A 17,575-nucleotide genomic window follows, 5' to 3' on the forward strand; every position below is an offset into this window, starting at 1 on the left:
TTTTCTCCCCATCTAAATAATAATCTGCCTGTGTATTTCTTCCACCAAAATGCATGTCCATACACTTTCTAACATTGTATTTCATTTGTCACTTCTTTGTCACCCATTCCCTAAACTATCTAAGTCTCTCTACAGGTTCTCTGTTTCCTCAACACTACCCGCTCCTCCACCTAGCTTTGTATCATCGGCAAATTTAGCCACAAATCCATTAATCCCATAGTCCAAAACATTGACGTACATCGTAAAAAGCAGCGGTCCCCATACTGATGCCTGTGGAATTCCACTGGTAATCAGCAGCCAGCCAGAATAGGATCCCTTTATTCCCACTTTCTGTTTTCTGCCAATCAACCCATGCTCCACCCATGCTAGTAACTTCCCTGTAATTCCACGGGCTTTTATCTTGCTAAGCAGCCTCATGTGCGGCACCTTGTCAAAGGCCTTCTGAAAATCCAAGTACAGCACATCTACTGCATCTCCTTTGGCTACCCTGCTTGTAATTTCCTCAAAGAATTGCAGTAGGTTTGTCAGGCAGGATTTTCCTTTCAGGAAACCATGCTGGCTTTGGCCTATCTTGTCATGTGCCTCCAGGCACTCCGTAATCTCATCCCTGACAATCGATTCTAACAATTTCCCAACCACTGATGTCAGGCTAACAGGTCTATAGTTTCCTTTCTGCTGCTTCTCACCCTTCTTAAATAGCGGAGTAACATTTGCAATTTTCCAGTCATCCGGTACAATGCCGGAATCTATCAATTCTTGAAAGATCATTGTTAATGCCTCCGCAATCTCTCCAGCTACTTCCTTCAGAACTCGAGGGTGCATTCAATCAAGTCCAGGAGATTTATCCACCCTCAGACCATTAAGCTTTCTGAGCACCTTCTCAGTCGTAATTTTCACTGCACATACTTCACTTCCCTGACACTCTTGAATGTCCGGTATACTGCAGATGTCTTCCACTGTGAAGACTGATGCAAAATACGCATTCAGTTCCTCTGCCATCTCCGTGTTTCTTACTACAATATCTCCAATATCATTTTCTATTGGTCCTATATCTACCCTCGACTCTCTTTTACCATTTTTATATTTTAAAAAACTTTTTAATATCTTCTTTGATATTAGTCGCCAGCTTCCTTTCCTTTTCCTTCCTAATGACCTTTTTAGTTTCCTTGTGCAATTTTTTAAAAGCTCCCCATTCCTCTATCTTCCCATTAGCTTTGGCTTCCTTGTATGTCCTCTCTTTTGCTTTTACTTTGCTCTCACTTCACTTGTCATCCACGATAGTGTCCTTCTTCCATTCGAAAATTTCTTCTTATTTGGAATATATTTGACTTGCTCTTCCTTCATTTTTCACAGGAACTCCAGCCGTTGCTGCTCTGCTGTTCTTCCTGCTGGTGTCCCTTTCCAGTCAACCTTGGTCAGTTCCCCCTCATGCCATTGTAATTTCCTTTATTCCTCTGAAATACCCACACATTGGAATTTAGTTTGTCCTCAGATTTCAAAGTGAACTTGATCATATTGTGATCACTGGTCCCTAAGGGTTCCTTAACCTTAAGCTCTGTTATCACCTCTGGATCATTGCACAACACTCAATCCAGCACAGCCAATCCCCTAGTGGGATCAACAACAAGCTGTTCTAAAAAGCCATCCCTTAAAGGAGTGGTTGCTAACCAGTCGATTGCGATTGACCAGTCGATCTTTGAGTCTTTCCCAGTAGATCCCGATAAAAATGAAAAATAAATACACAAATACATTATGCCTGATAAACCTTTTGATGCAAATATGTAGTAACTACTGCTTTGAAAAAGGACCACTCGACAACTTCATGCCCAAAAGGAACAACTTTATCTAGGATGGTATAATGATATTTGTATACAGAGGTTTTCACAAATGCGCACCAGTCAGAAAAGACCGGAAGGAAAACCTCGAAACCCCGGAAACAATCTCTCTTTACAAACAGCTTTACCATCATCCTAATTGGTATTAACTTATCCTTATAATGCTCACATTACACATCTCCCCCTTTAAATTCCAACATTCCCCAAATATAAAGAAACGGGAAACAAAAACAGTGATGTCATTAGCTTGCGTACCCCTGAAACTTATACTCCTGTCTCAGTAAGTTTACCAATACCAGGAAAGTTGAGGAACTGAAATCGGGGTTGAAGGCTCAGAGGACGCGGATCAACAAGTGTTAAAGGACTTGTCACTCTATGAATATTTTTCGATGAATCCCTGGATGTAATGCAAACAGCTCAGTTTGTTGTATTTGTCAGAATGGCTTTCCAGGGTTTTACAACAAAGGCGTGTCCTCACTCTTTTGCACTTAAAGGAGAGAACGAGAGGTGAGGACATTTACAATAAGTTTTAAAAAAATGTCCGTGAAAATGACATCCCCATTCATAAGCTGGTGGCAATTACTACTGATGGGGCCCCAGCAATGCGTTGGTTATATAGCACTGTGCCGTAATGTCCCTGATTTTCCTGACTTCCTGGATTATCACTGTGTGATTCATCAGCAGACCTTGGCTGGGGAGGTCGTGGACTTTTCTCATGTAATGACACTGGTGGTCAAATTGATAAACTTGATTCGAGAAAAAGCGCTTCAGCACCGCTTATTGAAGGTGTTATTGGATGAGCTCGATGCTGTTATGGCCTGTTTGATAGGCTAGTTACAGTGTTTTCTTGTTTGAATTAATCTGAAAGTTTGACAAAAGCGTTTTATGTATTAAAATACAATCAGCCCAAATAAAGGCCTCAAGTTGGAAGTACAATCTGAGCTGCTCTTTCTCTAAACGGTTTAGTATGCCGATCTTGCCTTTCACTAAGGCCGAGGTGGGGGAGCTTGGGCTTAAAAAGGTTGGTGACCACCACCTTAGACATTCTACAAATTCTCTCTCTTGAGGTCCAGTACTGGCCTGGTTTTCCCAATCCACCTTCATGTAAAAATCCCCAACAATTACCATGACATTGGATGCGTTGAATTGATTTTATTTCTTACATCCTTCACAAACATGAGGAGTAAAAATCTTTACCTTATGTCTCCCTCTAAGTGTGCAATCATAGTAATTTATAATAATTTATAGTAAGTAGAACAGTCAGTGTAATATAGAGTACACTCAAATCAGTGTGAGTTCATCAGTCTGATGGCCTGGTGGAAGAAGCTGTCCTGGAGCCTGTTGGTCCTGGTTTTTATACTGTGACACCGTTTCCCAGATGATAGCAGCGGGAATGGATTGTGGTTGGGGTTACTTGGGTCCCCAATGATCCTACGGGCCCTTTTTACACACCTGTCCTTGTAAATGTCCTGAATCATGGGAAGTTCACAACTACAGATGCGCTGGGCTGTCTGCACCACTCTCTGCAGAGTCCTGCGATTAAGGGAGGTACAGTACCCATACCAGGCAGTGATGCAGCCAGTCAGGATGCTCTCAATTGTACCCCTTTAGAAAGTTCTTAGAATTTATGGGCCCATACCAAACTTACTCAACAGTCTGATGTGAAGGAGGCGCTGGTGTGCCTTTCTCACCACACAGCTGGTGTGTACAGACCACGTGAGGTCCTCAGTGATGTGAATGCCAAGGAACCTGAAGATGTTTACCCTCTCAACCCTAGATCCATTGATGTCAATAGGGGTTAGCCCATCTCCATTCCTCCTGTAATTCACAACCAGCTCCTTTGTTTTTGCGACATTGAGGGAGAGGTTGTTTTCTTGACACCACTGTCAGAGATGACTTCTTCCCTGTAGGCCACTTGTTATTGTTTGAGATAAGGCCAATTAATGTAGTGTCATCGGCAAATTTAATGAGCAGATTGGGCTGTGGATGGTGACACAGTCACTGGTATGCAGGGAGTAAAGGAGGGGACTCAGTATGCAGCCCTGAGGGGCTCCTGTATTGAGAGTCAAAGGGTTGAAGGTGAGGGAGCCCACTCTTACAACCTGCTGGTGATCTGACAGAAGTCCAGGACTCAGCTGCACAAGGCAGGGTGAAGGCCGAGGTCTCTGAGCTTCTTGTCGAGTCTGGATGGAACTATGGTGTTGAATGTTGAACTGTAGTCCGAGAACAGTATTCTCAGATAAGCATCCTTCATCTCCAGATGTGTAAGGGTGGTACGTAGAGCTGTGGCTATTGTGTCATCTGTCACTCGGTTGTGTCGGTAGGCGGATTGTAGGGGTCCAGTGTTGGTGGTAGCATGCTGCAGATTTAGCCCGTCAAAGCATTTGCTTATTGTTGAGGTGAGTGTGACAGGATGCCAGTTGTCCAGACATGTTACCTTGGTCTTTTTAGGTACAGGAACAATGGTGAATGTTTTGAAGCAGGAGGGGACTCTACACTGAGAGAGAGAGAGATTAAAAATGTCTGTAAGTACACCTGCCAGTTGTGCTGTGCACATCCTGAGTACTCACCCTGAGGTCCCACAGCCTTGCAACTGTCCACTTGTTGGAAACATCTGTGTACTGTTTACATACCCCTGGGTATCTCGTGTCTGTCACATGACCATAATGTAGTTGAGGCTATGCTGGGCATGATGTAATGGTCTTGTGATGGTGGAGTGACGTAATTTTCCCACCAGTGAGATGTCATGTGATAGTTTTTTCAACAGGGTATAAAAGGAGAACCCCTCCCTGTGATGTGGGGAAGTTCGTGGTTAAATTCGTTCAGCGACTCCGTTCCGCTGCGTATTCGACGTTATGATGCAGTTTTGTTTTAAAGTGGAGTTTTACTTTCTGTCTTAAGTCTCAAAGGTTATTGCCGGCAGTTTTGCTACAATACTGCCAGTATAGTCCAGTCAGAGAGTGAAGATTTATCGAAGTTTGGGAAACTCGAGGATCGACGAAAGTTAATGTCAACGGTGAAACAGATTCGACCTTTATTTAATCTTCATACGGGGAATTAGTAACTTGTGTCCATGATAACTCCTGCTTTGCCAAAAGAGCAGAGAGTTGGATGCAGAGTTTTGCCAAGGAAAAGTCAGTGCCTTTAAACCATTTTATTTCCTTCAATCGTAAATCCCTCGGCAAAGCATACTTCAGCTGGGATCAGCAGTAACGTCACGAAAGAGGATTTAATTACTTCAAAGAAAAGTCTCTCCTAAGTGACTGTAAAACGTTTGGACTTTCACATTACTACTTCAAAGAACTGTTTTTGCATTATCGCTTTAAGAACTATTCGAGCTGCCGTATCACAGCCGACTTCTGGTTAAGTTAGTTGTTTGTTTACTTTTGGGTTTTGTTTAGCAGTGTTTAATAAATGTTTTATTTGTTATAAAAAAAACTGTCTCAATTATATATTCATTGTTGCTGGATCGTAACAGAACCTCAACCTCAGAGATGACCAGGTTTCAGGTTGTAGAGGTTGCTTTCCTATGAGGCTTAGAATGAGCGACATCGAACCAAACAGAAAAGTGATTGAGCTCATCTGGGAGAAAGGCGGAGATGTTGGTGGCACCATAATGTTTGCCTATGAAGTTTGTGATGGTATGCAGCCCCTGCCATAAGTCAGGTGTGCTATCCATTGTGAATCTTGACACAATCTTCTCCCTATATTGTTTTGCAGCCTCGATAGCTTGGTGCAGATCACGGCTGCTTTTCTTGATGTCTAGTTGATTGCCAACGACGTAAGCTCGATGTCGCGCTGTAAGTGCTACTCGCACAGAAGTATTGATCCAGGGTTTCTGGTTCGGGAAGACCCTGACCAATTTCTGGGGGACAATGTTGTCGGTGCGCTTCCGGATAAAGCACATAACTCCTTCAATGAACTTGCAGACATTGTCATCGTGGAAGACATTCCAGTTGACATCATCGAAGCAGTCCTGCAGCATGGAGGCCGATTGGTCAGAACAACCTTGCCCTTCTGACACGCCTTTTCTATCTCCTGCTGTAATTTGTAATCCACATCCTGGCTGCTGTTTGGAGGCCTGTATACAACTTCCATTAGGGTCCTTTTACCCTTGCCATTTCTTAACTCAACCCATAGAGACTCCACACCTTCTGATCCTATGTCATTCCTTTCCAATGATTTGATATTATTTCTTACACACAGAGCCACACCACCCCCTCTGTCTACTAACCTATCTTTCCGTTACCCCGTATATCCTTGGACATTCAGCTCCCACTGGCAGCCATCCTTTAACCAAGTTTCAGAGATGGCCACAAAGTCATACTTGCCAATCTGTAGCAAGATTGAATATATGGAGGCGACAATGGCATCTAACAGTGACTCCTTTGCTGGCATCTTCAGAAACCTGTTCAGGGTTCTTTTGAAGATCCTGACCTGGAGTTACACGCTGACTTCGGCTCTTTGCGGGAATGGGATCTGCTCTCGGAGTTTCACCACTGGCTGTTATTCGATATGCCAAGGATGCAGTCTAAGAGATTAGCTCACCTGGGATCTCGTGGCTCTGGAGATGGGTGGACTCTGCAGGAATCCAGGGTGTCGTGGGAGATAGAAGATCTTTGGCTGTGTGTCCAGAGACCTGAGTTCTTTGGGCACAGAGCTCGGAAAAAGTGATGCAACAGACTTTTAATCTGCGAGTTGTCTGTTATGTCCCCCCTCTCGCTGTGAAACGAAGATACCTCTTTCTCCCTTAATGGGGAGAAGGTCAAATACAGGGTGAATGAGTAATCTTTGGGGTACTGCAAGTCTGTGTATTTATTGATACTTTGCTGCATGCTTACGCATGGGGGGGAGCTGGGGGGAGCTTTGGGCTTCTAACATTTAATTGTTCATTCTTTGTGGGCACTTCTGTTTTCATGGATGGTTGTGGAGAAAAAGTATTTCAGGATGTATATTGTGTACATTTCTGACAGTAAATCTACCTTTGAAACATATGAAGGCCTGTGTAGTGTGGAAATGGAGAGGATGTTTCCTATACTGGAAAAGTGTAGAACCACAGCTTCAGAATAGAAAAACATCCCTTTAGGACAGAGATAATATTGGAAGGGTTATTGGAATTCTGATAAAGAAGAAGAGAGAGATGTATGACATGAAAAGGAAATAGGGAGCAAATAAGGTGCTTGGGGAGTATAAAAAGTACAAAAAAAACTTAAGAAGGAAATCAGGAGGGCTAAAAGATGACAAGAAGTTGCTTTGGCAGTCAAGGTGAAGGAACTTCTACAGGTATATTAAGAGTAAAAGGATAGTAAGGGATAAAATTGGTCCTCTTGAAGATCAGAGTGGTCGGCTATGTATGGAACCAAAAGAAATGGAGGAGATCTTAAATGTTTTTTTTTAAATGCTAGTCTGTATTTACTAAGGACACTAGCATGGAGTTAATGGAAATAAGGCAAACAGGTAGTGAGGACATGGAACCTATACAGATTGAAGAGGAGGAGGTGCTTGATGTCTTGAGGCAAATCAGAGTAGATAAATCCCCAGGACCTGACAGGGTATTCCCTCGGACCTTGAAGGAGACTAGTGTTGAAATTGCAGGGGCCCTGGCAGATATATTTAAAATGCCAGTATCTACGGGTGAGGTGCTGGAGGACTGGCAGATAAATCATGTTGTTCCGTTGTTTAAAAAAGGCTCTAAATGTAATCTGGGAAATTATAGGCTGGTAAGTTTGACATCAGTAGTAGATAAATTATTGGAAGGAGTACTAAGAGATAGGATCTACAAGTATTTGGATAAACAGGGACTTATTAGGGAGAGTCAACATGGCTTTGTGCATGGTAGGTCATGTTTAACAGATCTAATAGAGTTTTTTGAGGAGGTTACCAGGAAAGTGGATGAAGGGAAGGCAGTGGATGTTGTCTACATGGACGTCAGTAAGGCCTTTGACAAGGTCCCGCATGGGAGGTTAGTTAGGAAGATTCAGTCGCTAGGTATACATGGTGAGGTAGTAAATTGGATTAGACATTGGCTCAATGGGAGAAGCCAGAGAGTGGTAGTGGAGGATTGCTTCTCTGAGTGGAGGCCTGTGACGCGTGGTGTGCCACAGGGATTGGTGCTGGGTCCATTGTTATTTGTCATCTATATCAATGATCTGGATGATAGTGTGGCAAATTGGATCAGCAAATTTGCTGATGATACAAAGATTGGAGGTGTAGTGGACAGTGAGGAAGGTTTCCAAAGCTTGCAGAGGGATTTGGACCAGCTGGAAAAATGGGCTGAAAAATGGCAGATGGAGTTTAAAGGGAACATTAGCGGGGGTCTTCTTCTCACAGAGAGTGGTGGGAATGTGTAATGAGCTGCCAGATGAAGTGGTGAATGCGGGCTCACTTTTAACATTTAAGGAAAACTTGGACAGGTACATGGATGAGAAGTGTATGGAGGGATATGGTCCAGGTGCAGGTCAGTGGGACTAGGCAGAAAAATGGTTTGGCACAGCCAAGAAGGGCCAAAAGGCCTGTTTCTGTGCTGTAATGTTCTATGGTAGAAATGAATGCCAACATTTTATTTGCTTTCTTCACCACCTACTCAGCCTGGAGGTTAACCTTTAGGGTATCCTGCACAATGACTCCCAAGTCCCTTTGCATCTCTGCATTTTGAATTCTCTCTCCATCTAAATAATAGTCTGCCCATTTATTTCTTCCACCAAAGTGCATGACCATACACTTTCCAACATTGTATTTCATTTGCCACTTCTTTGCCCATTCCCCTAAACTATCTAAGTCTCTCTGCAGACTGTCTGTTTCCTCAACACTACCTGCTCCTCCAACTATCTTTTTTATCATTGGCAAATTTAGCCACAAATCCATTAGTCCCATAGTCGAAATCATTGGCATACATCCTAAAAAGCAGCAGTCCCAACACCGACCCCTGTGGAACGCCACCGGTAACCGGCAGCCGGCCAGAATAGGATCCCTTTGTTCCCACTCTCTGCTTTCTGCCAATCAAGCAATGCTCTACCCATGCTAGTAACTTCCCTGTAATTCCATGGGCTCTTATCTTGTTAAACAGCCTCATGTGTGGCATCTTGTCAAAGGCCTTCTGAAAATCCAGGTACACCACATCCACTTCATCTCCTTTGTCTACTCTGCTTGTAATTTCCTTAAAAAATTGCAGCAGGTTAGTCAGGAAGGATTTTCCTTTCAGGAAACCATGCTGGTTTGGCCTATCTTGTCATATGCCTCCAGGTACTCCGTAATCTCATCCCTAACTATCGATTCCAACCACTGATGTCAGGCCAACTGGTCTATAGCTTCTCTTCTGCTGCCTCCCACCCCCCTTAAATAGTGGAGTAACATTTGCAATTTTCCAGTCATCTGATACAATGCCTGAATCTATCGATTCTTGAAAGATCATTGTTAGTGCCTCCGCAATCTCTCCAGCTACTTCCTTCAGAACCCAAGGGTGCACTCCATCAGGTCCAGGCGATTTATCCACCCTCAGACCATTAAGCTTCCTGAGCACCTTCTCAGTCGTAATTTTCACTGCACATACTTCACTTCCCTGACACTCTTGAATTTCCGATGTACTGCAGATGTCTTCCACTGTGAAGACTGATGCAAAATATGCATTCAGTTCATCTGCCATCTCCGTGTTTCTTACTACAATATCTCCATTATCATTTTCTATTGGTCCTATATCTACCCTCGACTCTCTTTTATCCTTTATACACTTAAAAAAGCTTTTAGTATCTTATTTGATATTAGTCACCAGCTTCTTTTCGTAATCTAGCTTTTCCTTCCCAATGACCTTAGTTTCCTCCTGTAAGTTTTTAAGAGGTTTCCAATCCTCTGTCTTCCCACTAGCTCTGGCTTCTTTGTATGCCCTCTCTTTTGCTTTTACTTTGGCTTTGACTTCACTTGTCATCCATGATAGTGTCCTTCTTCCATTCGAAAATTTCTTATTTGGAATATATGTCTTGCACTTCCCTCGTTTTTCACAGAAACTCCATCCATTTCAGCTCTGCTGTCCTTCCTGCTAGTGTCCCTTTCCAGTCAACCTTGGCTAGTTACCCTCTCATGCCATTGTAATTTCCTTTATTCTACTGAGATACCAACATATTGGAACTTAATTTCTCTTTCTCACATTTCAAAGTGAACTTGATCATATTGTGATCACTGGTCCCTAAGGGTTCCTTAACCTTAAGCTCTCTTATCACCTCTGGATCATTGCACAACACCCAATCCAGCACACTCGATCCCCTAGTGGGCTCAACAACAAGCTGTTCTAAACAGCCATCCCTTAGACATCCTGCATATTCTCTCTCTTGAGGTCCTGTACTGGCCTGGTTTTCCCAATCCACTTTCATGTTAAAATCCCCAACGATTATCATGACATTGCCCTTCTGACACGACTTTTCTATCTCCTGCTGTAATTTATAATCCACATCCCGGCTGCTGTTTGGAGGCCTGTACACAACTTCCATTAGGGTCCTTTTACCCTTGCCATTTCTTAACTCAACCCATAGAGACTCTACACCTTCTGAGCCTATGTCATCCTTTTCTAATGATTTAATATTATTTCTTATCCACAGGGCCACACCACCCCGTCTATTAAATAACCTCTCTTTCCGCTATAGCATATGTCCTTGGACATTCCGCTCCCAATGGCAGCCATCCTTTAGCCAAGCTTCAGAGATGAAGCTGAGGTTGATAGGTTTTTGATTAGCAAGAGTGTCAAAAGTTACAGAGAGAAGCAGGAGAATGGAGTTTAGAGGGACAATAAATCTGGCATGATGGAATGGGCCAAATGACCTAATTCTTTCCTGTCTTATAGTCTTATTTTGGAAAGTCCAACTAGCGTAGGTTTCTGCTCTGAAGCAGGGGACAAGGGAATGACACAAAGAGAGCTAGGAGTACAAGTGTATAGTTCATTGAAATTGATGTCACAAGTAGACATGGTCATGAAAACGGTATTTAGTATGCTGGTCTTCATCAGTCAGGGTATTGAGTGTAGAGTGGAACAGTGTGTTGCCATTGTAGAAATGGCTGGTGAGGCCACACCTTGAGTACTGTGTACAGTTTTGGTCACCCTGTTATAGGAAAGAGATGATTAAACTGGAAATAGTGCAGAGAAGATTTATAAGGATGTTGTCAGGGTTAGTGGGCTTGAGTTTTGGGGAATGGTTGACCAGGTTAGGTCTTTATCTCTTGAAACATGGGAGAATAAAGGGCGACCTTATAGATTGTTTAACATTATGAGAGGAGTGGATTCAATAGATGATATCAGGATTTCCTCCAGGATATGGGGAGTTCAAAACTGGGGGACGTGGTTTAGGGTAAGCAATGAAAGATTGAAAATTATCTTAAGGGGCAATTTTTTCATACAGTATATGGAACAAACTGCTGAAGGAAATGTATGAGGCAGGCAAAATTGTATCGTTTAAGGAACCCTTAAAAAAGGACTATCTTTTTATGACCATGATCTAATGCACTTATATAAGGTCACCCCTCACATTCCAACAAATAAAATCCTTCCCTGCTTAACCTCTCACTTAGTCCATCAAGTTCTGGCAACATTTCATAAATCATTTCTTTGCATCTCAATTGTTCATAGTTTTACTTTGGGCAAAAGTGGATGATCTCACACATGGATTATATTCATTTGTTACAATTTGACCTATTCAGTTAATAGGTAAATGCATTTGCTATCTGATACTTCAACTCATAGTTTGCACAATCTTCTCTAACTTTGTCTTAAACACATTTAAACTGATAACTGAGTTCTTCTAAATTGTGTTGTTTTATCATCGGAGGAAATCCAAGATCTAAGTGGATGTCATATCAGAAGTTTGTTATGGGAATGAAATCACCAGTATTAAGAGATAAGGCAGCATTTCTAAAAAGATGAGAAATGGGGAAGTAGATTGAAGAATGCAGTAGAACAGAGTGATCTAGGAATAATGGTGCATAGTTCCCTGAAGGTGGAATCTCATGTGGATAGGGTGGTGAAGAAAGCTTTTGGTATGCTGGCCTTTATAAATCAGAGCATTGAGTATAGGAGTTGGGATGTAATGTTAAAATTCTACAAGCCATTGGTGAGGCCGAATTTGGAGTATTGTGTACAGTTCTGGTCACCGAATTATAGGAAAGATATCGACAAAATAGAGAGAGTACAGTGGAGATTTACCTGGGTTTCAGCACCTAAGTTACAGGGAAAGGTTGAACAAGTTAGGTCTTTATTCTCTGGAGTGTAGAAGGTTGAGGGGGGACTTGATAGAGGTGTTTAAAATTATGAAGGGAATAGATAGAGTTGACGTGGATAGGCTTTTTCCATTGAGAGTAGGGAAGATTCAAACAAGAGGACATGAGTTGAGAGTTAGGGGGCAAAAGTTTAAGGGTAACACAAAGGGGAACTTCTTTACTCAGAAAGTGGTAGTTATGTGGAACGAGCTTCCAGTAGAAGTGGTGGAGGCAGGTTCGATATTGTCATTTAAAGTAAAATTGGATAGGTATATGGACAGGAAAGGAATGGAGGGTTATGGGCTGAGTGCAGGTCAGTGGGACTAGGTGAGAGTAAGCATTCGGCACGGACTAGAAGGGCCGAGATGGCTTGTTTCCGTGCTGTAATTGTTATATGGTTATAGATTTTACGTTTACCCTTGTTCTTGAAATTTTTTACTGCACATTAAAATAGATAAATTTCAACCCATCCAACAGCAATTATGCCTTATCCACTGACTACCCTTCCTTAAAGTTTCACTATTTACTGCATTTACACCTACTGCTCCATTCTCTGATCCATCACTCTGGTAGCCATCCCCCACCCAAACTAGTTTAAACCCTCCGCAATAGTTGTAGTAAACCTGCACACAAGAACATTGATCCCATTGAGTTGTATAGCTCGTATCTTCACTAGAAAAGATCCCAATGATCCACAAATCTGAAACCTTGTTCCCTGCACCCTTCAACTGTCATATCATCATATTCTTACCCTCACTGGTGTGTGACACAGGCAGCAATCCAGAGATTACTATCCTTGAGGTCCTGCCTAGCTGCCTAATTCTCCCTTCAGGACCTCATCCCTATCTTACGTATGCCATAAATACTAACCAATATGTACTATAATGTCTGGCTGCTTGAACTTTCCCTCTGGAATGCTGTGAACCTGATATATCCCTGACCCTGGCACCTGGGAGGCAATGTACCATCCAAGATTCCCTTTCACATACATAGAATCTCCAGTCTGTTCCCTTAACTATTGAATCCCCTATCACTACTGCACTCCTCCCTCCTTCCCTTCTGAGCCACAAAGCTAGACTCAGTGTCAGAGACCTGGTTGCTGTAGCTTTACCCTGGAAGGTCAACCCCTTACCCCCAACAGTATCCAAAGTGGTATTGATGGGAATGGCCAGTGGCATACTCTGGACTATCTGCCCATTCCCTTTCTTTTTCTTGCAACTTAGGAGTTACTACCTCCCTGTAGTTCCTACCCATTATATCTTTTTCCTGAATGAGCCGTCGGCCGTCCAGATCCAGCTCCAGTTCACTAACATGATCTATAAGGTGCTGCACCAAAATCCATTTATTGCAAATGTAGCAATCAGGGACACTTGCTAACTATCACACCACTGACCTGCAATCGATTCTCACTGATCTAGTTGGGCATTAATATATATAAAGAAAGAGAAAGCTCAACCTAGACTCTGCCTCTTCTCACCAAAGCCACGATTCTCCACTCTAACACTGTCCCATTCCAACAATGGTCGCTCAACTTATTTTTATTGGCCCCTGCCAAGTGCCTCAAGCTTCGTAGAAAGTCCTGATAGGCCCCACTTACTTTTTAAATCTGATGCTTATTTTCCATAAATAGCTGTTCCTGTGATCTCAAACTTCACCTTCTTTACCATTCTATCAACCCATATAGCCACTTTCATGGCACAATTGTCTTGGACCCCAAGATCCCTTTGTAAGCAACACTGATAAGGCTCCTGTTTTTGTTTACATTTGATATCCTAATGTGTAATACCTCACATTTGCCCTAACTAAGCCTCACCTGACGTTTCTCTGCAAGTGATCTATATCCTGTTGTTTCCTTTGGCAATCTTCAACACTATCCACAACACCTTTGTGTAATACTATCCACACTCTCAACACTATCCACAACACCTTTGTGTAATACTATCCACACTCTCAACACTATCCACAACACCTTTGTGTAATACTATCCACACTCTCAACACTATCCACAACACCTTTGTGTAATACTATCCACACTATCAACACTATCCACAACACCTTTGTGTAATACTATCCACACTCTCAACACTATCCACAACACCTTTGTGTAATACTATCCACACTATCAACACTATCCACAACACCTTTGTGTAATACTATCCACACTCTCAACACTATCCACAACACCTTTGTGTAATACTATCCACACTCTCAACACTATCCACAACACCTTTGTGTAATACTATCCACACTCTCAACACTATCCACAACACCTTTGTGTAATACTATCCACACTCTCAACACTATCCACAACACCTTTGTGTAATACTATCCACACTCTCAACACTATCCACAACACCTTTGTGTAATACTATCCACACTCTCAACACTATCCACAACACCTTTGTGTAATACTATCCACACTCTCAACACTATCCACAACACCTTTGTGTAATACTATCCACACTCTCAACACTATCCACAACACCTTTGTGTAATACTATCCACACTCTCAACACTATCCACAACACCTTTGTGTAATACTATCCACACTATCAACACTATCCACAACACCTTTGTGTAATACTATCCACACTATCAACACTATCCACAACACCTTTGTGTAATACTATCCACACTCTCAACACTATCCACAACACCTTTGTGTAATACTATCCACACTCTCAACACTATCCACAACACCTTTGTGTAATACTATCCACACTCTCAACACTATCCACAACACCTTTGTGTAATACTATCCACACTCTCAACACTATCCACAACACCTTTGTGTAATACTATCCACACTCTCAACACTATCCACAACACCTTTGTGTAATACTATCCACACTCTCAACACTATCCACAACACCTTTGTGTAATACTATCCACACTCTCAACACTATCCACAACACCTTTGTGTAATACTATCCACACTATCAACACTATCCACAACACCTTTGTGTAATACTATCCACACTATCAACACTATCCACAACACCTTTGTGTAATACTATCCACACTCTCAACACTATCCACAACACCTTTGTGTAATACTATCCACACTCTCAACACTATCCACAACACCTTTGTGTAATACTATCCACACTATCAACACTATCCACAACACCTTTGTGTAATACTATCCACACTATCAACACTATCCACAACACCTTTGTGTAATACTATCCACACTCTCAACACTATCCACAACACCTTTGTGTAATACTATCCACACTCTCAACACTATCCACAACACCTTTGTGTAATACTATCCACACTCTCAACACTATCCACAACACCTTTGTGTAATACTATCCACACTCTCAACACTATCCACAACACCTTTGTGTAATACTATCCACACTCTCAACACTATCCACAACACCTTTGTGTAATACTATCCACACTATCAACACTATCCACAACACCTTTGTGTAATACTATCCACACTCTCAACACTATCCACAACACCTTTGTGTAATACTATCCACACTCTCAACACTATCCACAACACCTTTGTGTAATACTATCCACACTCTCAACACTATCCACAACACCTTTGTGTAATACTATCCACACTCTCAACACTATCCACAACACCTTTGTGTAATACTATCCACACTCTCAACACTATCCACAACACCTTTGTGTAATACTATCCACACTATCAACACTATCCACAACACCTTTGTGTAATACTATCCACACTCTCAACACTATCCACAACACCTTTGTGTAATACTATCCACACTCTCAACACTATCCACAACACCTTTGTGTAATACTATCCACATTATCAACACTATCCACAACACCTTTGTGTAATACTATCCACACTCTCAACACTATCCACAACACCTTTGTGTAATACTATCCACACTATCAACACTATCCACAACACCTTTGTGTAATACTATCCACACTCTCAACAATATCCACAACACCTTTGTGTAATACTATCCACACTCTCAACACTATCCACAACACCTTTGTGTAATACTATCCACACTCTCAACACTATCCACAACACCTTTGTGTAATACTATCCACACTCTCAACACTATCCACAACACCTTTGTGTAATACTATCCACACTCTCAACACTATCCACAACACCTTTGTGTAATACTATCCACACTCTCAACACTATCCACAACACCTTTGTGTAATACTATCCACACTATCAACACTATCCACAACAACTTTGTGTAATACTATCCACACTATCAACACTATCCACAACACCTTTGTGTAATACTATCCACACTCTCAACACTATCCACAACACCTTTGTGTAATACTATCCACACTCTCAACACTATCCACAACACCTTTGTGTAATACTATCCACACTCTCAACACTATCCACAACACCTTTGTGTAATACTATCCACACTCTCAACACTATCCACAACACCTTTGTGTAATACTATCCACACTCTCAACACTATCCACAACACCTTTGTGTAATACTATCCACACTATCAACACTATCCACAACACCTTTGTGTAATACTATCCACACTCTCAACACTATCCACAACACCTTTGTGTAATACTATCCACACTCTCAACACTATCCACAACACCTTTGTGTAATACTATCCACACTCTCAACACTATCCACAACACCTTTGTGTAATACTATCCACACTCTCAACACTATCCACAACACCTTTGTGTAATACTATCCACACTCTCAACACTATCCACAACACCTTTGTGTAATACTATCCACACTATCAACACTATCCACAACACCTTTGTGTAATACTATCCACACTCTCAACACTATCCACAACACCTTTGTGTAATACTATCCACACTCTCAACACTATCCACAACACCTTTGTGTAATACTATCCACACTATCAACACTATCCACAACACCTTTGTGTAATACTATCCACACTCTCAACACTATCCACAACACCTTTGTGTAATACTATCCACACTATCAACACTATCCACAACACCTTTGTGTAATACTATCCACACTCTCAACACTATCCACAACACCTTTGTGTAATACTATCCACACTCTCAACACTATCCACAACACCTTTGTGTAATACTATCCACACTCTCAACACTATCCACAACACCTTTGTGTAATACTATCCACACTCTCAACACTATCCACAACACCTTTGTGTAATACTATCCACACTCTCAACACTATCCACAACACCTTTGTGTAATACTATCCACACTCTCAACACTATCCACAACACCTTTGTGTAATACTATCCACACTATCAACACTATCCACAACAACTTTGTGTAATACTATCCACACTATCAACACTATCCACAACACCTTTGTGTAATACTATCCACACTCTCAACACTATCCACAACACCTTTGTGTAATACTATCCACACTCTCAACACTATCCACAACACCTTTGTGTAATACTATCCACACTCTCAACACTATCCACAACACCTTTGTGTAATACTATCCACACTATCAACACTATCCACAACACCTTTGTGTA

The sequence above is a fragment of the Hemitrygon akajei genome, chromosome 8, assembly GCF_048418815.1.
Source record: "Hemitrygon akajei chromosome 8, sHemAka1.3, whole genome shotgun sequence".
In the NCBI taxonomy this organism is placed as follows: Eukaryota; Metazoa; Chordata; class Chondrichthyes; order Myliobatiformes; family Dasyatidae; genus Hemitrygon; species Hemitrygon akajei.